The 22708-nt window shown below is 38.7% G+C and overlaps 1 long non-coding RNA gene across 1 annotated transcript in view; it reads right to left on the bottom strand.

The window, feature by feature from the left end:
- Window positions 1-19750, bottom strand: part of LOC139364369 (uncharacterized) — a 48412-nt gene extending 28662 nt beyond the window's left edge. The window contains exons 1-2 of the long non-coding RNA XR_011626108.1: window positions 19644-19750; window positions 16765-16863 (exon numbers count right to left, since the gene is read on the bottom strand). This is a non-coding gene — a long non-coding RNA (uncharacterized lncRNA). The remainder of the gene's footprint in view (window positions 1-16764; window positions 16864-19643) is intronic.
- Window positions 19751-22708: the final 2958 nt, after the last annotated feature.

Here is a 22708-nt window from a genome sequence, read left to right as displayed (position 1 = left end):
TAGTTCCTCCTTGTAAGTGTGGGTGAAACCTCTGGATTACATGGGACTTCACTGAGATTATGTAATCTTACATGGCAAAGGGGATATATAGCAAATATAATTAATGTCATTAATCAGTTGGCTTTGAGTTAATCAGTAGGCAAATTATCTGCTGAGCCTGACCTCCTCACCAAGCCCCGAAAAAGGGCAGGGCCTTTCTGAAGTGAGAGAAATTTCACAGGAGTCATGGAGGGGCTGGTTTTGAATATGGAAGCATCTTTATCACATGAAGTTAAGAACTGCCTATGGGGGTTGAGAGCAGTCTTTGGTCAAGAAACAGGACCTCAGGTCTACAGCCACAAAGAGATGAATTCTGCCAACAACCAGTGAGCTTGGAAGATGATGCAGAGATGAGATTAGAAGCACAGCCAGCCCACAGCTTTGTGAGACCCTGCTGGAAGGCCAAGGCCAGGGATGATTTCCTCATTTGTGGCACCTAGTGAAAAATGAATATAGGGGACCCTTGTTCAAAAAGCAGAGAAGACTGAGTGTGGTGGCTTATGCCTATAATCCCAGCACTTTGAGAGGCCAAGGAGGATGGATCACCTGAAGTCAGGCATTTAAGACCAGCCTAGCCAATATGGCAAAACCCCATCTCTACAAAAATAGCCAGGCATGATGGTGGGTGCTTGTAATCCCAGCTACATGGGAGGCTAAGGCTGGAGAGCTGCTTGAACCCAGGAGGCAGAGGTTGCAGTGAGCCGAGACTGTGCCATTGCACTTCAGCCTGGGTGACAGAGTGGGACTCCATCTAAAAAAAAATAAAGCAGAAGAAAGGTATTTTCCTTTCTTCCATGATCTCTCTCTTCACCTGTGAAGGTATTTTTTATTGGCTATTTACTGCTGAGATGTTCTCTATGGCTCCAGGGTACTCATGAGGTTGGTGTAGACACCCGTAGATCATGACTTGAGGTGCAGGTGCCCAACCCTGATCCTCTCGTATGTTTCTCCAGGACTCAGTGCAGGTGAAGGGCAGCAGTGATTTTTAGTAGAGGTGAGGGAGCATACAGGTAAAAACTTATCCCAAGGTGGTGAACAGGGGGTGCAGGTAGGTCTGTGCATGAACAGAGGGTCCCAGCCCCTGACACATGTTCATTGACCCATTGGACTTCACCAGCAAAATACAAATGCAAAGGTAGTTAGACAAAATTTTAAGATTATGAGTAGAAAATCATAAACCACGGATGAGGGCCACGTTCTGAGGATATGGGCCCTCTGAGGGTGTATGGTCTCATGCCTTTGAGGCTGGCCCCAGCAGAAGCTGAAGGTAGAGAGCATGAGGCCACAGATAATGTTGGGTTGATGATATTTGGGATATTATCCATAGAGTTCTAGGTTAAGCACAGAAAGGAAAAGAAGCCAGGAATATCCTGAGAGTAGAAGTGCAGGGATCAGGCACTTGGTGAAGTTGAAAAGTAGGCGGAATATGGTGTATAGAGTGAGAAAGGGCCAAAAAGCTAGGAAGTAGTGATCTAAGATTGAAATGTGAGTCTGACCTTTTTGCAGCTGTGGTAAAGGAGACTGAGGTGGAATAAAAAGGAAATAATTCTGCGTTGGGGGTAGCGAAGTTGTCATGAAGATGGGTATCCACGGAGGCTGGTCTTCTTCACATCTTCCTCATTCTCCTCCTGCACAACAAACCTCTCTCACCCAGATCACCGCAGAAAGTCGGGGGCAAATGGAGTCAGTGTTTTAATAACATTACTGTGGCAGGGCACAGTGGCTCATGCCTGTAATCCCAGCACTTTGGGAGGCCGAGGCGGGTGGATCACTAGGTCAGGAGATTGAGACCATCCTGACCAACATGGTGAAACCCCGTCTCTATTAAAAATACAACAAACTAGCCAGGCGTGGTGGCACATGCCTGTAGTCCCAGCTACTTGGGAGGCTGAGGCAGGAATCACCTGAACCTGGGCGGAGGTTGCAGTGAGCCAAGATCGTGCCATTGGACTCCAGACTGGGCAACAGAGCGAGACTCCGTCTCAAAAAAATAAAATAAAATAACATTACTGTTTCCACCTGTCTCATGCAGCTCTCAAAATATACATACCCAAATTATCAATTTGTGTGAGTTGATCATGTGAAAACTTCCTCCGGAGCTAAAACATCACAGAATTACTTTTTTATTTTCATTTTTTTCCAAAAAGAAATCACAAATGTGGTATTGGAGACACATCAATGCAACCATTTGTTATTTGTGTGACATATATATATGTATATAGAGGCAAAATGGAAATTTAAACGTGCATAGTCAATGTAGCCTGTGTATTTAAGAAAACAGAAAAATGCTTTTAAATAATTTAAACAGCATAATGGAATATCATGCATTCATATAAACACCTTTCATGTGGAAAGGAAGAAAAGAGTATAGGGCAATGTTATTTTCTCTGGTTATGTTTTGTATTCAATTTGTTTTAGGCATAATTGATTAGTATTGAGTTTCTAGTAATCTCCCTAACTAGCAAATGGGTCATTGAGTAAAAGCTTTTTCTAATATGATTCTTTTAGGATATTTTCTTATTGTCTAAGTCCATAAAATTTACTGGGAAGGAAAATGCTGAGAAGAAGTCTCTGGAAAGAGAATTAAATACAAGGCAGACTACTACCTAACTATAAGAAACAAATGAATATTAAGGAACTATAAATTCCCTACACTTTTACATTTTTAAAAAGGATTGCTCATATAAAGCCATAATTAAAGTTTACATTTTACAGTACATATTCAGCTATAGACAAAAACATTTTACTTAAAAATAGAAGCCCCACTTGAAATCTAAACATATCCAAGAATAATTAAATCTGAATCATGTTTGTTAATAAAAAGTCCTGGAATTCTGCTGCAGCACGTTTTTCTCAGCTAGAGGGAAAACTTCTTGAAGAACAAGTAACCAAGAGGCAAGGATACAGAGTGTTGGGCTGGACACGGTGGCTCATGCTTATAATCCCAGCACTTTGGGATGCTATAATGAGGCAGGTGGATCACGAGGTCAGGAGTTCAAGACCAGCCTGGCCAAGATGGTGAAACCCTGTGTCTACTAAAAATGCAAAATTTTTCTTTTTTTTTTTTTTTTTTTTTTTGCACGCTACTATTGACAGAGAAAGAGAAAGCTTGCAATGATCTTCATTAAGAAGGTGGGACAGAAATATGGATGTGGGGTGCAAAGCTGGGTCAGAGGGGATTTTGGTTTTGCCTGGTGGCAGACCCCTGTAACCCCAGCTACTCGGGAGTCTGAGCAGAGAATTGCTTGAACCAGGGAGGCAGAGGTTGCAGTGAGCCGAGATCGTGCCATTGCACTCCAGCCTGGGCAACAGAGTGACACTCTGTCTCACCAAAAAAAAAAAAAAAAAAAAAAAGAATACAGCGTGTTGTTCAGAAAGTGACACTGAGAATGTCCCTTTTTAAAAATTCCATAAATGCACGAGTTGCACCTGACTGGACCGTTTCCCAGTAGCTTCCTATGAGACATAGAATGTTCAACTGGACATTTTTATGATAAGAAGAAGGTAGTGGCGGAAAGAAAATAGAGATAGGGGACTTGGAGCATTTGAATGCCATCTGGATTCCTAAGTGTGACATTGTGGTGAAATTTTCTGATTAATATAAGAAACCAGTAGAGATCCACTAGCAACCTCTGGCCTTCCAGATGATTAGTTTCACAGCCTTTCCTAATGTCGTGGCTGAATTCTTGGTAAACTCTAAGTATCAAATTGTTTTTTGAGTTTCAATATAGATGTAGTTATGCACAACTCAGATTTTTTTTCTTTTTTTTTTTTTTTAATGACCTCTTTACCCTTTGCATGGAGATTTTCAGTTCTAAAGTTTTCTGGGTTCTGCTAAATGATAGCGTTTCTGTGGAGGAAAACAAAATCCCACTCATGTTTTTAATGAAAGTAAATTTCATGGTATTCAGGTGATGAAAAATTTCAGCTCAGGAAAAATGTACATTTATATATTTGTATCATCAAAACATCATTCAGAAACAGGTTTGAAAAGTATGTGTTCTTGTAACCTATGTAACAAATCTGCATGTTCTGCACATGTATCCCAGAACTTAAAGTAAAATAATAACAAAAAGTATGTGTTCTAAAGAGTTTGTATCTCCTTGAAAGAAGCACGAGGTTTTTTCAAAGTGTACCATTTCAGCTTGAAGCAATATTCTTGCTGTTCACCTAAGAAAAGCAGGAAAAATCCATCAAATCATCTGACGTTAGGGGTTTAAGTGTAAGTGAATCCTTTTCAGCCCATTCCAGTGGCTCCAACCAGGCAATGAATTTGCATCTCAGCACCATTAGGTGGCCTGGAGTTCTTAATTACCAAACAAATGGAAAGTTGCTGCCTAGTGCTGACAGCTCCTTTGTGTATCATTATTTGCAGAACATGAATGATTAATAGAATTTTCCCAACACAGTCAAAGTTGTTTACTGATGGAATTAAAGCTGAAATTGGCAAGGTCCTAGTGGGAAGACTTTTGCTATAATGTCATGGACCTGCCAAGCTCTTCAGATGAAAAATAGGAACAATTAGTGATGGCTCTGAGCAGTTCTGGATGTTCTTAAGGCTTGGCCCCCAATGAAATCATCTTTATTTGGATGTTGTATTGGGGAAAGGTACTGACATTTAATCTCTCCGTGTGGATTATAAACATCCCTGACAGGGTCTGTGTCCTGATCAAAGCACTGTGCCCAGGTGGGCAGTAAGTTGGCATCATTCCAAAGCCTGAGGCAGAGAGAATGATCGAGATCCAGATCATCCATTTCAACCCCACTACTCTGGAAGTCCCAACACCTTTCTGCAGAGGCTCAAGGGTGGTGGCCATGGCATCACGGGAGGATGGGGACAATGGTTAATGCCTTGCTTTATGAAGAGTTCTGACTCTCGAGACAGAATCTTCTTAGTGATTTAGATAAAGAAAATAATAGCAATAAAAAGCAAGTACAGAATAAGAGCATAAATAGGCAGGCATAATTAAGGAGAATCCTACATCTATTCTAAGGTTTTCTCTCAAACTCTGCCCAGAACACGGGGTTATATACTTATAATTCTGTATCTAGTAACTCCATCCCAGAGTACTGCAAAACCAAAATCAACTCTGACCCCGCTTTGCACCCCACATCCATATTTCTGTCCCACCTTCTTAATGAAGATCATTGCAAGCTTTCTTTTTCTCTGCCAATAGTAGCGTGCAAATAATCCTCCCTCTTTAATTATTTCCAAAACTGACAGCAACCTCTGTAGCATGGTGGTGAATAAGGAATGATGAGTCCAGTGTTCCAGACACTTGGCTGTGACCAGGCAGACGGCATTGATCCTGGGCTTTAGGGCCAGAAATTTGCCTCATTATTAGGAAGTGGCTTGTGAATTTATGGCCATTGTTTCTGTGATGTAAAACTGATCACACCAAATATACCTAGAACTGACAATTTCTCATTGTAATTAATCAATGCCACCATTTTGCAATGAAGGAAGATCTCTTTGGCAGAGCATGCAGCCTCTTAATTACCATGTAGATGAAAGTTGCATATGTCTCTACTACTGGTTTTGACTGGGCATTATTAGCCCCTGACTTGTAATTTTTGACTTTCCTTAGACATACGAGAGTATGGTGTTATACGTGTAATTTATAGATTGGTATTGATTCTGTATGTATTATAACTGTTGACACAGAATTTAAACTTCTTTGAAGGTGAGCTTTGTCACTATCTCCTGGAGTGAATAGTGGCTTCTGAATATTAAATATGCTACATCATGTAATGTGCTGAGTCAGCATAGAGTCAAAGGCTCTGGATATAGTCAACCTGCTTAGTTTTCCCAACTAGGAGTTTCTAAGAAAACAGCTGTCACACATCACTATCTTTGCAACACTTAAATTTGCAAGATAAAATGAGCTCACTTGTGAACATAAATAATACTTTGCATTCACAAATTAAACAGTCTGGCATTGTTAGGTTGAGCCTTGGACAAGAAAGCAAAAACGCTCTTAGAAGATGATGATTAATTTGTGTAACACCAACCAAGTGCCAGGTAAGATTCGTGTTTGGTAAATGTTACTGGTGTTGGTGGTGACGTGAATAACAGGATAACAGATAGTGTTCCGTTAATTCCAACTGGCAATAAACTCTGCCAAGTATACTGGATACCGTTCTGTGTTGTTTTCCTGTTGCTTGTTCAAATCAGCTCCAAGTGGGTAAAGCAAAGGGCATGTTTTGATTTTCTAAGAGCTCTCTTTAGGAGATCTAAAGTCTGTGCTCTGCAGACCTTTCTATCTCTGAGTGGATCAGTGTAGTTTTACAGCTTCACCTATTCCACCAAATGATCTCTGCGCCATGCAGGCAGGCAGGTGATCAGCTAGAATACCACGAAGAATGACTCCCTATCTCAGTGTATTTCCAACACCATCAGAGACATACAATCATCCCTTGGAGAGCAGAAGGAACAACAGACCCCTATGTGTCTCAAGTCACCAGGGGGGTAGTTATTCTGTAATAATCACATTCTTCTTTTGCATCATTCTACTATTCGTCCATAACAATGAATGACCTGGGCAAACCAGGATGTGGAACACAAAATCTTTTCAAGAGAAAAGATTTTACATTTTTTTTCTAAACCAAATTTAATTGTTTTTATCACTGGCTTTACTATGTGGCTCCTGGTTAGAATGAGGTGAGTATACACAATAAATCAGTCATAAATTGGAGGATTTCTTTCCTTTGGATGTGTAGATTCTGGTGAGTAGTAGTTTGTTGAGATGACGTAAGAATCAGAGAATATCCTACAGAGCATAAACAAATGATGGCCCACTGTTTGGTAAAGTAGGATCTGCAGATAATGTCGATACATTCCTTGAGGTACACATATCAAGTGAAACTAATGTGTGAGAACCTTGATGTAGCACTTAAGAGCTTGATGTCCAAGAAAAACTGAAGATAGTTCTACCACTTAATCGCCGTATGACTTGCAAAGTTCATTTAACTCTTTGAGCTTTGATTTCCTCAAATCATAAAGGCAGTTAAATGCAGTTGTAAAACTTGAGGTATAATTACGGTAGGGATTAAACAAGGTAATCCATGTGACTGCAAAGCACAGTGCCTGGAACATGGTAAATACTCAATAAATTGACAATATTATTGCTATTCTGATATCATTCTCATTATTATGGCATGAAACCTCTGATTCTTCAATAAATAGTCCATATTGAATGACATGGAGTTTTCTTGTGTAGAGGTGACCAACTAGACTTAACGCTACACTTAAAATTATGTGAGCGCGTAAGTGTGTGCGTTTGCCAGGCCTGAGACGGGAGTTCAGCACTCTTCATGGTTCAGTGACCCTTGTGATAGAAGGCTGAAGCCTCTAGAGTTAAAAGCCAATGCGTTATTGCACCCAGTGATTCCATAAAACTTACGAGTTAGAAAAAGAGGGGAATGAGTCATTCTTTGAACTTGTTACTCCCTGAGATCATTACTTACAATTAGCTCCACCATTTTTCTCTTTCTGCCACAACCAAGTTTTTTCGAATATTCTATTACTGTGAGTCTCCTCTCTTATTTCTTATTTCAGCAAACCTGAAAATCTCATGATAATATATACAATGAGGGACTGAGGCTACGTGTGAGTATGTAGAAACTACCCATCCACCAGAATGAAGTCTGCCTGGACTTCATTCAGAAGCACAGGAAGTGCTGCCTTCTTACCCAGGCCTAAATGGAGGGAACTCACTCAACAAATTTTGTAGGGAGACACAATGAAGTCAAGAGAAAAAAATTGAGGAACGTTTCTTTTCTCTCTTTCTTTTTTTCTTTTTTTTTTTTTTTTTCTGAGACAGGGTTACACTGTGCCACCTAGGCTGGAGTGCTGTGGTGCGATCATACGTCACTGCAGCCTTGATCTCCCCAGGCTCAAGTGATCTTCCCACCTCAACCTCCCAAGCAGCTGGGATCACAGGCGTGGGCCACCATGCCCAGCTAACTTTTTTGTATTTTTTGTAGAGACCATGTTGTCCAGGCTGGTCTCAAACTTCTGGGTCCAAGCAATCCACCCACCTCAGCCTCCCAAATTTCTGGGATTATAGGCACGAGCCTTCACACCAGGCCAGGAATTTTTTGCTATGTCAAATTTTGACAAAACTTTCTTGAAGTAAAACTATTACTAGCTCTGTGAACTTGGATATGCTATATAACTCCTTGTGATTCAACTCTCTCATGTCTAAAATAAGGATGATAGTACCTAATTTATTAATTTGTTGAGAGGATTATATGAGTCCATTTCTGTAAAATACTTAGAACAATGCTTGGCACAAGGCAAAAGCTATACAAGCATTATTAAATACGGGATAAATTAATGAATAAAATAGGAGAATAAAATTGTTTTATATGTCATTGCTTTTCTTCTTGCAAAATTATACACATAATTTTTATACCTGGTTGGCCCTCCATATCCGTGGGTTTTGCATCCATGGATTCAACCAAAAACAGATTTTTAAATTCCAGAATAAAAACAACATCTGTAACAAACACATGCAGCCTTTTCTTCTTATCATCATTCCCTAAACAATACGTTATAGGCAACTATTTATAAAACATTTACATTGTATTATGTATAGTTTTTAGCCTAAAGCTGCCTTCTTACACATTCGAAGTTTAGCCTAAAGTTTCTCCACACATAGGTGAGCTGTAACCCAGCTGAATGTGCAAGCTGACTATAACCTACTCTTGTGCCAATTACTGAGTTTTGGCCAACCACATGTAGCTAATTGTTCAAATCAGATAGCTGTTTAAGTAAGGCAAATTCTGAGCTAGAACCAATCCAGGTTTTCCTGGACCTTACTTCCATTTTCTACTTGCCACTTTCCTTTTTCTCTCCCTAAATCTTCTTCAACCATGTGGCAGCTCTGAGTTCTCTCTGAACCTATTCTGGTTCGAGGGCAGCCTGATTCGAAAATCATTCTTTGCTCATTTTAAGTCTGTTAAATTTGATTTGTAAAAGGTTTTCCCTCTAACAGTATTGTAGGTAATCTAGAGATTATTTAAAATATATGGGAGGATGTGCATAGGTTACATGCAAAGGACATGCCATATTGAGCATCTGCAGAGTTTGGTACCTGAGAAATCTCCTGGGGTAAATCTCTTATGATGACTGAGGGATGACTGTATATAAATACACACACATACACACACGAACACACACACACACATGCATACCAAAGATAAATGCATTTCAAAAGTAGTGAGTTAATATTTTAGCCAGAAATCTAAACCTTAATTTGATTGATTTTGGGTTTTATTAATATGTAAATGTTTCAATGCACTAAATTTGATAAGCATTTCCAAAATTCTCTTTAGAACTCTAAGAATGTGTGTCCTCTCTCTGGACTAAGTTTTTTTTATCTTTGAAGCTCTCCAGGCCTTTTCAAGTCTAACTGTCTTTGATGGTTAACAACCTTTATTATTATATAGAAGGCCACTCTTGCTTTATTTCCTGGCATGAAGTGATCAGTTATGACTCCTGTTCGTTAGTGTCTGTGGACTTACCATATAAAGGCAAGCATGCTGCATTTGTTGGTATTATTATGTTCTGTGAGCTGATTGGTTATTGCTCCTGTCTAATTAGTGAAAGTGAGAAAGTGAGATTAATCTTTCTTTTTACTTTTTTACCTTCTTTAGAAGATGGATTTGTGGAGTTTCTGAAGCCCAAAATGACATGGGAATTTTAGTTTTATTTCTTATAAAGAAATTAATCAGAAAAAAAAAAAAATCAGTCAACCCATTACCCAGCTATCAAGGCTAATCTCAACTCCTTTCCTTGGCGCCTCTTTCTTGGACATTTCTCCCGTGGCCCTAAACAGCTGCTTCTCAGTCTTGCTTATCATAATTATATTTTTATAACAGCACCAATGACTCCTTCTGCATTAATACCAGAAATGGAACCAAGGAGAAACTTAGGGGCTCCTGGTATGATGCAGCATCTACTAGGAGAATCTTTGTTGGTACAAGCTAGGGGAAAGGCCAGAAGTGAGGAACAAAAGGAACAATGGCAGAGAAAACACACTCCATTACCATACTTGAGACTGCTCTGTGGCCCATCAGAATATCTTCTGAATCTAGGACTTTTTAGAGCAGGCATGTGATCCCCCTCCCAGAACATTGTCATGCTATTTTAAACATTTAGAAAAATGGATTAACAGACTCTACTGAAAAAATAAGCCAACGGCACATTCAAACGTCAACCACTGTGAACCTGTCTACTCCATTGTTTTTTTGTTTTTGTTTTTGTTTTAATGAAAAATTGAGGGAAAAGAGAGACAATTGGTTATAGGAAAAGTGCAAACAAACAAAGCCCTGTTAGAACTCAGACTTTCTACCAAGCAGGAAAGACTCCCCAAAAAGAATTGCCTCCCGGGTTAATAATCCAGAACTGAGTTGACGGTTTCAACTCACAGTAATGTTTGACCTGATACTCGTTTTTAACTCACAGTGGTAAGGGTAAAGTGAAATCTTACAACAGCTGTCAAATTCTCATTTTTAATCCCCCAGTAACTGCTTTGGTACCATTCTGGAGATGTAAGATACCATATCAGCTGTCCAGGATGTTGTTAGTGCACTATTAACACTCTGCTCTTGGGACATTGGTGAGTGAGGCTGATGTTCAGAAACTTCCCCTTAGGTACTTAGGAGAGAGACCTACTAATGTATCCACAGACAACACAACATACACATTCCACAGTAGTGAAGAAATGTGTTTCTTTCCAAATCTCTGCAGGTTAGCACTTCAGAGGCAGGCTCCTGGGAATGTATCTCTAGCTGGACTCGGTTTTTGATATGCAGCTGCTAAACTGCCATTCAGCTTCGTGCTGTGCTGGTAGGTTGGTGCAAAAGTAATTGTGACTCTTGCCATTACTTTCAATGTTATTAAGTTGGTGCAATGTTATTATAACAACTCAGTGTGCTTAAACTCTTCATATGTGATGAGTAGATATTACATGAGGAGATTTCACTGTACTCAGTGGAAGTCTGTCAAATGTTTACTGTTGGACTTAGAGAGGATTGAGCTAAGATTTTGGATTATTGGATTCATTAGTCAAAGGCTATAGCACAAAGTGTGATAGTATCCATTTTTCTTGAGCTGTGTGTTACTGGAGACATTAGATATCTGTCTCTTGATGTATTTCCCATTGAGTCTTGTATTACAGTGAAAAACAACTCTAGATTAGTACTTAGGAGACCAGAGCTCCAGGTGTCACTCTGCCTCTAACTAGTTGACTTTAGATCAGTCTTCTTACCTCTATACTCAGAACCCTGAACCTGTAAAATGGAGATACTGGATTAAATCATTTCAAAGACCTCTTCTAGCTCCGAAAATCAATGACTATCACTCTAATATATGTGTTAAGGAAGTAAAATAACTGAGATACTTTCATGAACTTCTAATAATGACTGGACAGTAGAGGCTCAATTTTTCTTAAAATTAAATGATGTTAGAACAACACGAAGGAAGGAAGGAAGGAAGGAAGGAAGGAAGGAAGGAAGGAAGGAAGGAAGGAAGGAAGGAAGGAAGGAAGGAAGGGAGGGAGGGAAAGAAGGAAAAAAAAAAGAAGAAACTTTGCCAGCTTCATTAACATTGCCACAGAGCAAGATAAAAGGATGTGCATTTGTGTCTGAATGCTTATAGGGTGTGGTTAAAAGAACAGATTCAGAAAGCAGACTACTTAGGTCCACACCCTTCCTACCTACAAACTGAATGACTTTCAGCAAGTTACTCATTTTCTATGCCTCAGTTTTTTCATCTGCAAAATGCTGATAGTAATAGTATCTACCCCGTAAAATTATGACATCTGTGTCAGGACAAGAACAAAGAATCCACTCTATGATTTCTAGGATATATTTTTAGGTAAAACAATCAAAGTATATAACAGTAGTGAGCTACTTTAATGTAAAAACTAAAAGGTTATTTATGTGTACATTATTTTTCCAAAGAGAAATATTTGAAGGATTATTAGCAAATGCACAAGAAAATTCTCAGTAGAAAGGGAAACAGGGGCACGTGCCTGTAATCGCAGCTACTCCGGAGGCTGAGGAATGACAATCTCTTGAATCCGGGAGGCGGAGTTTACAGTGAGCAGAGATTGCACCACTGCACTCCAGCCTGGGTGACAGAGTGAGATCCTGTCTCAAAAAAAAAAAAAAAAAAAAAAGAAAGAAAGAAAGAAAGAAAGAAAGAAAGAAAGAAAGAGAAAAAGAAAAAGAAGAAAAGAAAGGGAAAAGGGTGGAGGTGGTAGTGATGAGGGAGAAACTTGACAGAGGACACCTTTCTTGTAGGTTTAACTTCTGAATGACAGAAACATTTTACACATTCACAGCATGATATTAAATCAAAAAGAAAAAAATCACCATAAAATTGAATAAAATAGAAAAATAAACCTAACTTTTTATAAAACTGATAACATGACAACACAGAAGAAATACTTCTTCCAAGTAATTTTTGGACACTACTCTGACTATAGGTTTTTAATGAGGTATATTCTGAGAACAGAGAGAATCAAAAGTCAATCTTAAATATACACGAAAAGATCATTGCTGATTGTAATTTTGAATGTTTTTTCCATATTGTAGGATTAGAAACTAAGAATTTCACTGTCACAAAAAAGTACAAAATTTGGGAAAAATTGAGCAACACACTACAATATTAATATTAAATTTGAATTGGAAATATCCATATAAACTCATGGTTTATACATGACTCTATCTATCTACCTATCTATCTATCTATCTATCTATCTATCTATTGCATCTATTCATTCCCAGCCTAAAAACCTTAATATCCCAGTAGCAGTAATGCACCTAACACTCAAATCTTGAGTTCTAAGTTCCACTGCTGTCTTTGAATAGAAGGATGAGGGAACAGCTGATTTCACGTCTCCTTCAGAGAAAGTGCAAGGTGAGCTGTAGCATGTGCTTGTAACAGAAAATAAGGGCATATCTCAAAAGGACATAGGATCTTGATTTACAGGACTCCCACTGGCCAAATTTGGTAGATCAAAACCAAAAACAGTGATAATGTATTATAAAAAAAAACTTCTATTACAATGAACAAATCCAGCAGTTATAACATTAACAAAATTAATACATCAATTTATTATAATAATTTAAAAACCCAAGAGCCTATAGTGATATTAAAAAGGAAGACAGATAGATAGAGGAGATAATATAGAACATTTCTTTAAGGAAGAATACTAGCTCATAACTGTAGGAGGAATAATATAAGTAGATCACCAATGCTTGCATCACCCAATTACTGACAAAACCAAGGATTATCAATGGAAGTTAAAACTATCAAGTGATATGTTGCTGGGAAACAGGTTATTTGCACAACACCAAAATATCATGTTGAAGGTAGAATAATGGCCTCCCCAAAAATGTTTGTGTCCTAATTCCTGGAACCAGTGAATATGTTAGGTGACATGGCAGAAGGGGATTAATGTCATAGATGGAATTATAATACTTTGTCATTTGATTTTAAAATAAAGAGATTACACTGGATTATTTAAATAGATCCAGTTGAACCACAAGGGTTCTTAAAATTGGAAGAAGGAGACAGAGAGATGGTTAGAGTGATGTGATTTGAAAAGGACTTGACCACCACTGGCTGTGAAGACAGAGGAAAGAGCGAAGTAATGTGAGTGGCCTCTAGAGGCTGGAAAATCCAAAGAAACTGATTCTCCCCTATAGCATTTAGAAGGTAATGTAGTCCTGCCAACACATTGACTTTAGCCTCCTGAGATCCGTTTTGGACTTCTAATCTACAGAACTGCAAAATGATAATTTGTTTTGTTTTATGCTGCTGTATTTGAAGTCATTTGTTACAGCAAGAATGGAAAAACAAATACAATCACCCCACACAGTAATTATAAATTACAAAAGGAAAAATCTACTGTTATAATGGATAGATCCAACAGTTATTGTATTAACAAAATAAACAAGTCAAACATCCTAATCAATAAAAAGAGTGCTTGACATTATGTAGTTTCTCACGTGATTCAACATGAAGTACACGTTATCAATGGATTAACTTCACCAAAATAGTGAGCACAAATCTAATCAACGCTTTCTATCTAATTTCGAGTTTATATGGGGAATACAAGGGATAGGAGAGAAAAATGAACAACACTTTGAGAAAGTTAATTAGATAAATAAAAAATGAGGCATATTCTACAATCAACTGGCCTGGAGTTTTCAAAATGTCCATGTCTTAAATAAAAAGGTAGGGTAGAACTCATCAAATGTAATTTGTCAACATTAATTGGACCTTAGCTGAAAAATTAATTTATGGAAGATATTTTTGGGTAATTTGATAATTTGAATATAGACTAGAAATTAAATATAGTACAATTTTGTATATGCTTAGATGTCATAAAAGCATTGTGGTTTTATAGGAGAATACCCTTATTTGTCGGAGATGTATATGAAATTATTCAGTAGTGAAGTGTTAGTCTCTTCTTTAAAATCTCTTGCTTTTAAATGATTCAGGAAAAAGCAAAAAAGTGAAATGTGACAAGAGGGCTGTGCTCCATCCTGGGCACTGTGCTCCATCCTGGGCAAGTAAGACCCTGCCTCAATCAATCAATCAATCAATCAATCAAACAAAAACCACATATGCACACACACATACAAATAAATATTGAGAGAAAAAGTAAATTCTTTCAAACAGTGAGATGTTTTTAAACAGAGACTTGATCTAGAAGGTTAGAAGGGTTTGAGGAAACTGGAGTTTAGGTTGCATTGACAATTACATTAATCATACAACTAACAGACTTCGAAAATGTTCAGGCACTAGTGAGCCTCGATAAATGTTAGCTTGCACTTCCATACCACACCTGTGTGTCATGTGCTTTGCCAGGCCACTGAGGGGTTCCTAAGACATTTGAGCAAAGAGCACCCAACTAATAGCAACCCAAAAGGTGAGGTAGAGCAAGTACAAAAGACCCTAACAACTAACAAAAGTAAAATGTTATTACAAACTTAGTAGCAATTGAAAATCAAGAACAACTCAATAAGGCACTAATGATGCTCTGATAACAAAGCTTTCTGGAAACTATGGGAATTCCAACAATCAGCTTGCCTCCCTAAATGGTAGGAGTTTCACAGCAATGCTAAGCTTTTTGTAGCAGCCAGACTTCCTGGCACCATAGTAGATTAAGGTCTAGAGTAAACTCCCTCAGCATGCTAATTTTAGTTTATCAATATCACATGTTAGTGACTCTTCATAACTCTTTTAATAGCTACCAACTTCCAGTGGAATTTCATGTCATTTACAGAAGGAGATCAAACTTGGGGTAAGTTCTTGGCCCTTCTAGAAGACCTTTACAGCCCCACCAAAAGGCCGAAAACTTAACTGTGAGAAACACTTCTTTAGAGCCTAATCATTCCAACAAAATATGTGTTACTCTCTATTTCTATGTAACCCACATTTAAGATCAACACTGAAATATAGTTACAAGGATTCCAGTGATGCATCAATAATATTTAAGGGTTCTTCTTACTCCTTTTTTCTGAAAGGTTCTTTCAGTGGGCCATTCTTTCTCACATTTGTTAATTTTCCCTTTAACCTTCCCCATGAATCCTAACTCTAAAAAGGCTGAATACCAACACATCAGAGATACTCTAGAAAGAATCAAAACGAGAGAATTCATTTGTTTAGAAACAGAAGCCCACTTATCCCAGACAGAAGACAACTGGACATAATTGGTATCAACTTCTTTGACCCATTTTAGCAAACACTTTTGGATTGTTTTAATGATCTTAGTGAACTCCCTAAAGACCCTGCCTCTATTGATACACAACCCTTCCAAGATTGGGAATTCTATTTTGAGGAAAACAACCTCCCCAAGCGACTATCATATCCCTTCCCTTTTAAACTACAACCCTGCAACACTTGAGTGATTCTAACAGACTCAAGTCCTCTGAAAGTAATGGGATTACTCTGCCATCACAGTTCACTGGCTAGTCTCATTTTTGAAAATTCATCTCTCTTAATGTTGTTAAAATAAGGTGAGGCAGCCCTAACCTATGTCTGATACTTTGTAAAGGAGGCGCTTAGAGTAAACCAGGAAAAAATGCATGAGCAGACTTAGGGAAGTAACTGAGTCAAACAGTGTAAGATCTCCACTAGGCTCAGAGGAGTCAACTTTTTCAGTTACTTGTCATATTCACCAAAGACAAGAAAGAAGCTGTGATAGTGAGACAGAGACAGTTCACACTGTGCGCTGCCAGGGATGCAGACATTCACACCTGCCCACTTCTTGTATGGTCAACAGGGAGCAGAGGACATTCTTTTATTTGATTTAGCAGCCATTCATGTCACATCTACCTTGTAGCAATCACTGAATTAAGCCAAGAAATCCATTGTAAAATCTACTCTTGGGTTTACTGACCAGTAGGGAAGGGAATTGAAGTCAATGTCCAAATATTGTAATTGAGTATAGTGTTAGATTTTGTGCAGAGTAGGGTTTGGGAAGGAGAAAGTGGAAAGCGACATATAATGATGCTTAGGTATGGGTTGAAGACACAAGCCTCTAAGCACCGCTTGCTCAGGCAGAGGGAACAGCCTGAGTAAGTGCTGCTGTCAGGCAGTCACAAGGGAATAGGCATAGCATGGGGAAGGAGGCTGTGCCAATTGATGCTGAAGCTCCTGAAACTTTGTGTGCCAGGCTGAAGGAGTGCGTCCATACTTACCTGGGCGGACTGGTATTTTAGGTACTCCCTTGGGACATCGGTGTGCTAGCAACTTGCGAGAGGGAAGGTGTTGGAGTGAAGAATAAGAATCTGTTGAATCTAAAGGTCATTCGAAAAGCGGCTAGTAAGACTGAGGAACTGAGTTTCCAACTTTATTTAATTTTAATTTCTTTAAAAACTAACATATATTTATTTTGTACTTTATAAACAAATAAACTATACTTTATTTACAATTTATAAAAATAAAAAGTAGCCTGTAATCCCAGCACTTGGGGAGGGCGAGGCAGGCAGATCATAAGGTCAGGAGATCCAGACCATCCTGGCTAACATGGTGAAACCCCATCTCTACTAAAACTACAAAAAATTAGCCAGGTGTGGTGGCGGGCACCTGTGGTCCCAGCTACTCGGGAGGCTGAGGCAGGAGAATCACTTGAACCCGGGAGGCGGAGCTTGCAGTGAGCTGAGATCACGCCACTGCACTCCAGCCTGGGCGACAGAGCAAGACTCAAATAATGATAATAATAATAATAATAATAATAATAATAATAATAATAATAAATGAAATAAAATTCAAAAGTAAAGGAGTGGGCAGAAAGGCCCAGTGTGATTTTTAAATCTCTGAGTTTAAGTTTCTTTCTATCTCTCTCTCTCTCTCTCTCTCTTTCGACAATGTCTTGCTCTGTCGCCCAGGCTGGAATGCAGTGGCCTATGTCAGCTCACTGCAAGCTCCGCATCCCGAGTTCAAGTGATTCTCCTGCCTCAGCCTCTGGAGTAGCTGGGATTACAGGTACGCCCAGCAATTTTTTTTTTTTTTTTTTTGTATTTTTAGTAGAGAAGGGGTTTCACTATCTTGGCCAGGCTGCTCTCAAAACTCCTGACCTCAGGTGATCCACCTGCCTCGGCCTCCCAAAATGCTGAGATTACAGGCATGAACCACTGTGCCAGGCCTGAGTTTTAATTTCTACATTTTAATCATACAACACATAAGTCACATTGCTTGAAAAGTGCATGAATAGATAAAGATGCTTAGAATATACATAAATGAGTTAAAGGGACTCATATAAATTCTCAGATGGAGAAAAAAATGACTGAAGTCCTTGAGTATGATATTTTTCTAACCACTATTACTAAAATACATTATTTCTTTATGTCACCACATAAACATGCCTTAGAATTTTGCCTAATTTTCTAACTAAGGCAACCAATGAATAGAACATGTATTGGAATAATCTGATGTTAGAATATGAGGATGGAATTCCTCTGATGACAGATACGTGCACCTTGACACATAGATTCTAGAAAAGCTGAATCCCTGTTTTGAATCTGAGAAAAGTTGAATTTCAGAGAGTAGAGATATGGGGTCCTGAAGCTCCCTAATTTTTAGGAACATTACATTTGGCTCAGTAGCATAAACATCCATCTGAAGTTGGATGTTTATCTTTGATCGTGGCAAGCTCCTTTATTTATTCATGTTCTAAAAGGTAGTAGCTCACCACTGGTTTCTTAGTGATCAGTGGCCTGATCAGAAAGAAGAGGAGGGTTGGTCAGGATCCCTTTGGCAGGCAATTACTCTAGCCCTGGCACAACCCAGTCTGTGCTAAGTGGGTGTCTATGAAGCTCTGATTCAGACAAGTGGAACTTTCAAAGTTCACAGATGCTTCATAAAAGCTATCTGTTATTTTACTTCTTGCTAGAAATTGCAAACATGAATATACATTGCAGGTTATTACAGGAAGGAACCCCTGCATATTAAAGTATGACATCATTTTAAAATTTCATAACCTAAATCACGAAAGTAAGTTGCATTTTCATCTGGAAAACACAGGGCATGTTAAGCTGGGTTCAGTGTTTATAGTAGCAGGCTGTGTCCATGTTACTTATAAACACAAAAGAGACACAATCCTGACTTTAGAGCATAACTGCTGCATCCAAAAGCTTTATTTCTAAGTAAAATTATGCAACAGAAGACAAGAAGCCTTTTAAAGAACTAGTTATACATTTTAAGAAACAAATAATCTCACTTAAATAAGTTTACTTGTGATAATGAACTTTAGATTCAACATATTTTCCTGTAACATTTGAAATTGCTAATAAGTCCCTAAAGCTGCTTTATACGTGAAAACAAATTAAATCTAACTATTGCAAATAAATTGCACCAATATATGAGATGTTCCAAGATACAATGTTTTTAAGTACTTTTTTCAAGGGAGTCCTTTAGGAATGCATGATAAAGGATGTAAAGTTTGTTGCTTTTTTTAGCCTTAGCAAAGCCATTTATATTTGGAAATGCCATTCTGAGTAGGCTCTGGAGTAGATGTGGCATCTTCATAGTTTTTTTTGTTTGTTTTTTTTTTTTGTTTTTTTTCAATAGCCTGCATCCATGGATAGGAAAGGGGCACAATGCTGACAGCTTTTTTGTCTAACATAGTAGTTACTGGGGATAATAAACCTTTTTACATATTAGGCCTTGGAGAACATGAACATGAAAAATTATATTCAAGGGAATTTATCATTTGTATAATTGATCAATTTAGCATATTTGAAATGTTTGTCATATTAAAAAAGGAGAATCCTTATAAACCTGGAATTGTAAATGTTTTTCAGAAAATCCCATGTTTAATCAGTCATCGAAATGATGCATTAAATTTGAATCTCCTTTAACTTGCATGACATCATGGCCCATGCAAGAGAGCTGACATTAATCAAGATAATTCTGTTGTATGACCTACTTTGGCATTTTCATCTGATGGAGCCAGGAAATGGGCTGGCTAATAGTCCATTTTGGAGTATTCTAAGATCTTAGCAATTCCATATTTAAGGAGGTTAATAGGATACTAATTGGGGCCTAGGTGAAAAGTTCACAAGAAAAATGAACTCACCTGGATATGAGGAGTATGCATAGCCCAAAGCCCTCCCCTTTACAATGGCTCTTCCAAATGGTTTCGCCTCCTAACTCAGACAGAAAGAAAGCTCGCACCTTGGGAGACTTGCACAGCCAGCATTCTGTCTCCTGGTCCCTGGATAACAATGGCTGGCCAAATGCCAAGGTTGCAGGCCAGTAGCAAGATCAGCATTCTGCTTCTGATGAAACGAAAGTAAAGGGAAAAATTCCACAGGGGGAAAATAAATGTCAAAAATCAAACCTTTCTAAGAGTTGTTATGAACTTTTAAGAAAAGCTCATGTTATTAAGACTTAAGAAGTTCCAATTTTTAAAAATCAACTTTTATTCATCACTTTTGCAGAAGTAAAGGTAAACCATGTTTTATTGTTTATTTTTTCAACAAACGTATGACAATCTTGGGCTTGGGTCATTATTATTGACTAGCTAGTGGCCCTATTCATCAAGACCAATAGGGAAGATAATATTCTTTCTCAATTTTCTCTCCTGTAAATATTTGCAATAACTCCTGGGTGACTTGGAAAATTTATCAACATAAAATGCAGTGCTCTGAAATATTGCAGACTCTCTCTGTTGCACTATGGCCCCCGTGGCAATGTTAGACTGTCCTAACGGTGTCTCAGTACTGTCATTCCTCACCTTGTTCTCATTACAGTGTACCCAGAGATAGCACATTGTGCTTTTCTTAATATTTTCTTAGCCTTTTATGTACAGAAAGAGTTAAGGATTTTTCTACCGTTACGGCTTATGGCATGTCTTTCCATCTCTCTCTCAGTGTGCAATCCATCTTCCAAGTTTCCAGAAGCAGCTGAGATTTTTAAAAACAGCTGTAATCTGTGGTCATTGATGGTGGAGTAGATTGTTTGCCAAACTATTACCATAACTGTCAACCGAAATCAGAAAAATAATCTCATTGTGCTGGACAGATGCGTTTCCTGCATTATTGATATAGTCACTCTAGAGTAATAGAGAAATATAAAGCATTGTTCTATTTACAAAAGGAGATTGGCCAAGTCCTTGAAAGTGAGTATGAGGGACAGGCACTTACAGGAAGTGAGATATAGTCAACTCAGTAAAAGTTATGTGTCAGGGTCAGGTGACCTCTAGAGTCAGCAGAAGAATCTCAGGGCTCTCCCTCCAGTCTCCCTCCTCACTTCTAGGCCAGTTCTGTGGTTTGCTCTCAGTCTGAAGGTGTTCTCAGAATTTCTAGATAGAGCCCTATGGAATTAGTTATGCATGCTTTATCCCACACCCCAACAGTTGCCCCGAATATGCAAAATGTTCTAATGGGTTCATTACACACCTCTGGGTAGCAAGTGAATTGCTCTAGACCACTACATTGCAGAATAATTGAATTTGTTTATTTCAAGCAGATGATCCTCAACATCCCTCTGGAGCAATAAGTTAAATATACCTTATGCCAAGTAGCTTTGCAAGAACGGTCAGTAGTCTTGCACGCTCAGCAATTTCTCCACCACAATTTGAGCTGTGAGTAATGCTGTGTGATTCTATTTGTTGAGCACACATACCGTGAAACACTTAGCACTCCACATTTATTATCTCTAATCCACAGAAAACAAACTTCAAGGTAGGGACACCTTTTTAAATTTCCACTTTACTGCTGAAGAAATAGATGAAAGAGGCTGTATAGATTTCCCAAAGTGACAGAGCTCTCAAGTGGTTGATCCAGGATTTGAACCTAGGTTTGACTCTGGAGTCCATTCCTGCTAGATCATGCTCCCATCCATTTTATTGAGACATAGGCAAAAATATATTATGCATTGGAATATTTGTATCTATTTAATGCAGCTCCCCCAAATATTTGTAATAGCCCCCCACATACACACACACACACACACACACACATGCAGAGAGCCATTTTTCTTATGAACAGAAAGCCATCTTTCTTATGGAAACAAAGGGCAACATCATCTCTGTCCTGTGCCCGCACTAAAGGTGATTTAATGAGACTGGGGTGGGGGTGGGTGGGCAAGCGACCTTATTAGCTCCTAAATACGTGCATCACAAGCACCTAGACTTTAGCAAGATAGTGCCAGGTGTCTCTGAACAGTAGTTCATGAATTCTGACAACTCCATTCTGAGTACAAGGCAGAGAGCCAGGAAATCTAAATTCTAACCTGGGCAAGTAAAAGCCTCTGTGGCTTGGTTTTCTCTCTGGTTATGAAAATGCATAATCCTGGCATACTGCTTAGAAATAGCATGCCAGTTCATATATAAACATCCCATCAATCTATTGTAAGCAAAAATTCCTGTGAAATATTGTGTAGTGTCCATAGTGGAAACTTAAATTCATATTAAAATTAATGGTCATATAATAATTAATTCATGTCCCAAAGATCTGCTATTGTTGCTGTTTTATTCTTTTGTTAATTACGATTTCCAGAGAAATGGGTCAGCATTTTGAGATTCTGAGAGAAAAGTGACAGGGAGTATTGAAGCAGTTGGTAGGACCATGTAGCACTCTTGTTGGGAGGGTTATTGTATTTATGCTGGCTTTCTGGTCTGGGGAATAGGAAACAGGAGCAAGATGTGTGCTGGCACTGTTTTTGGGAAGGGTGGGCTGTGGTATGTGATGAAAACCTTGGGCAAGGAAAATCCAGTCCTTCAGGACCTAGACTATCACCTACACTTCTAGTTCAGATGTTCTGTACCCCGCCAACCTACCACCCCCGTTCTCATAGAGGAAGCACAGTTCACTGTTCCACCTATGGAGGCCCAACTGCAAGAACCCTGCCTTGGCATCACCCTACCTGGGTTCTACACTGGGATCGTGTTTAAACCCATAGCAAGAATTGTAACACATCACTCCCCATCTTGAATTGTATTTCCTCAGCTGTAAACTGAAGGAGCTGATTTAACTGAGCTTCAAGACCACTGGCAGATCTGAGATTCAATGATTCCCCAAAACAACATTATATGACTCTTCTCAAATTATTTATTTTAATTCCTCCCTGGGTGGTGGTGGTTTTCATCCAGCCGACAGTTTTATTCGTCTTGTACTTTTGTTTTGCCATCAGGATCCC

Source organism: Macaca nemestrina, chromosome 7 (genome assembly GCF_043159975.1).
Source record: "Macaca nemestrina isolate mMacNem1 chromosome 7, mMacNem.hap1, whole genome shotgun sequence".
Taxonomy (NCBI): Eukaryota; Metazoa; Chordata; class Mammalia; order Primates; family Cercopithecidae; genus Macaca; species Macaca nemestrina.
Note: the sequence above shows the minus strand (reverse complement) of the source record. Positions and strands in the feature narration are given on the sequence as shown.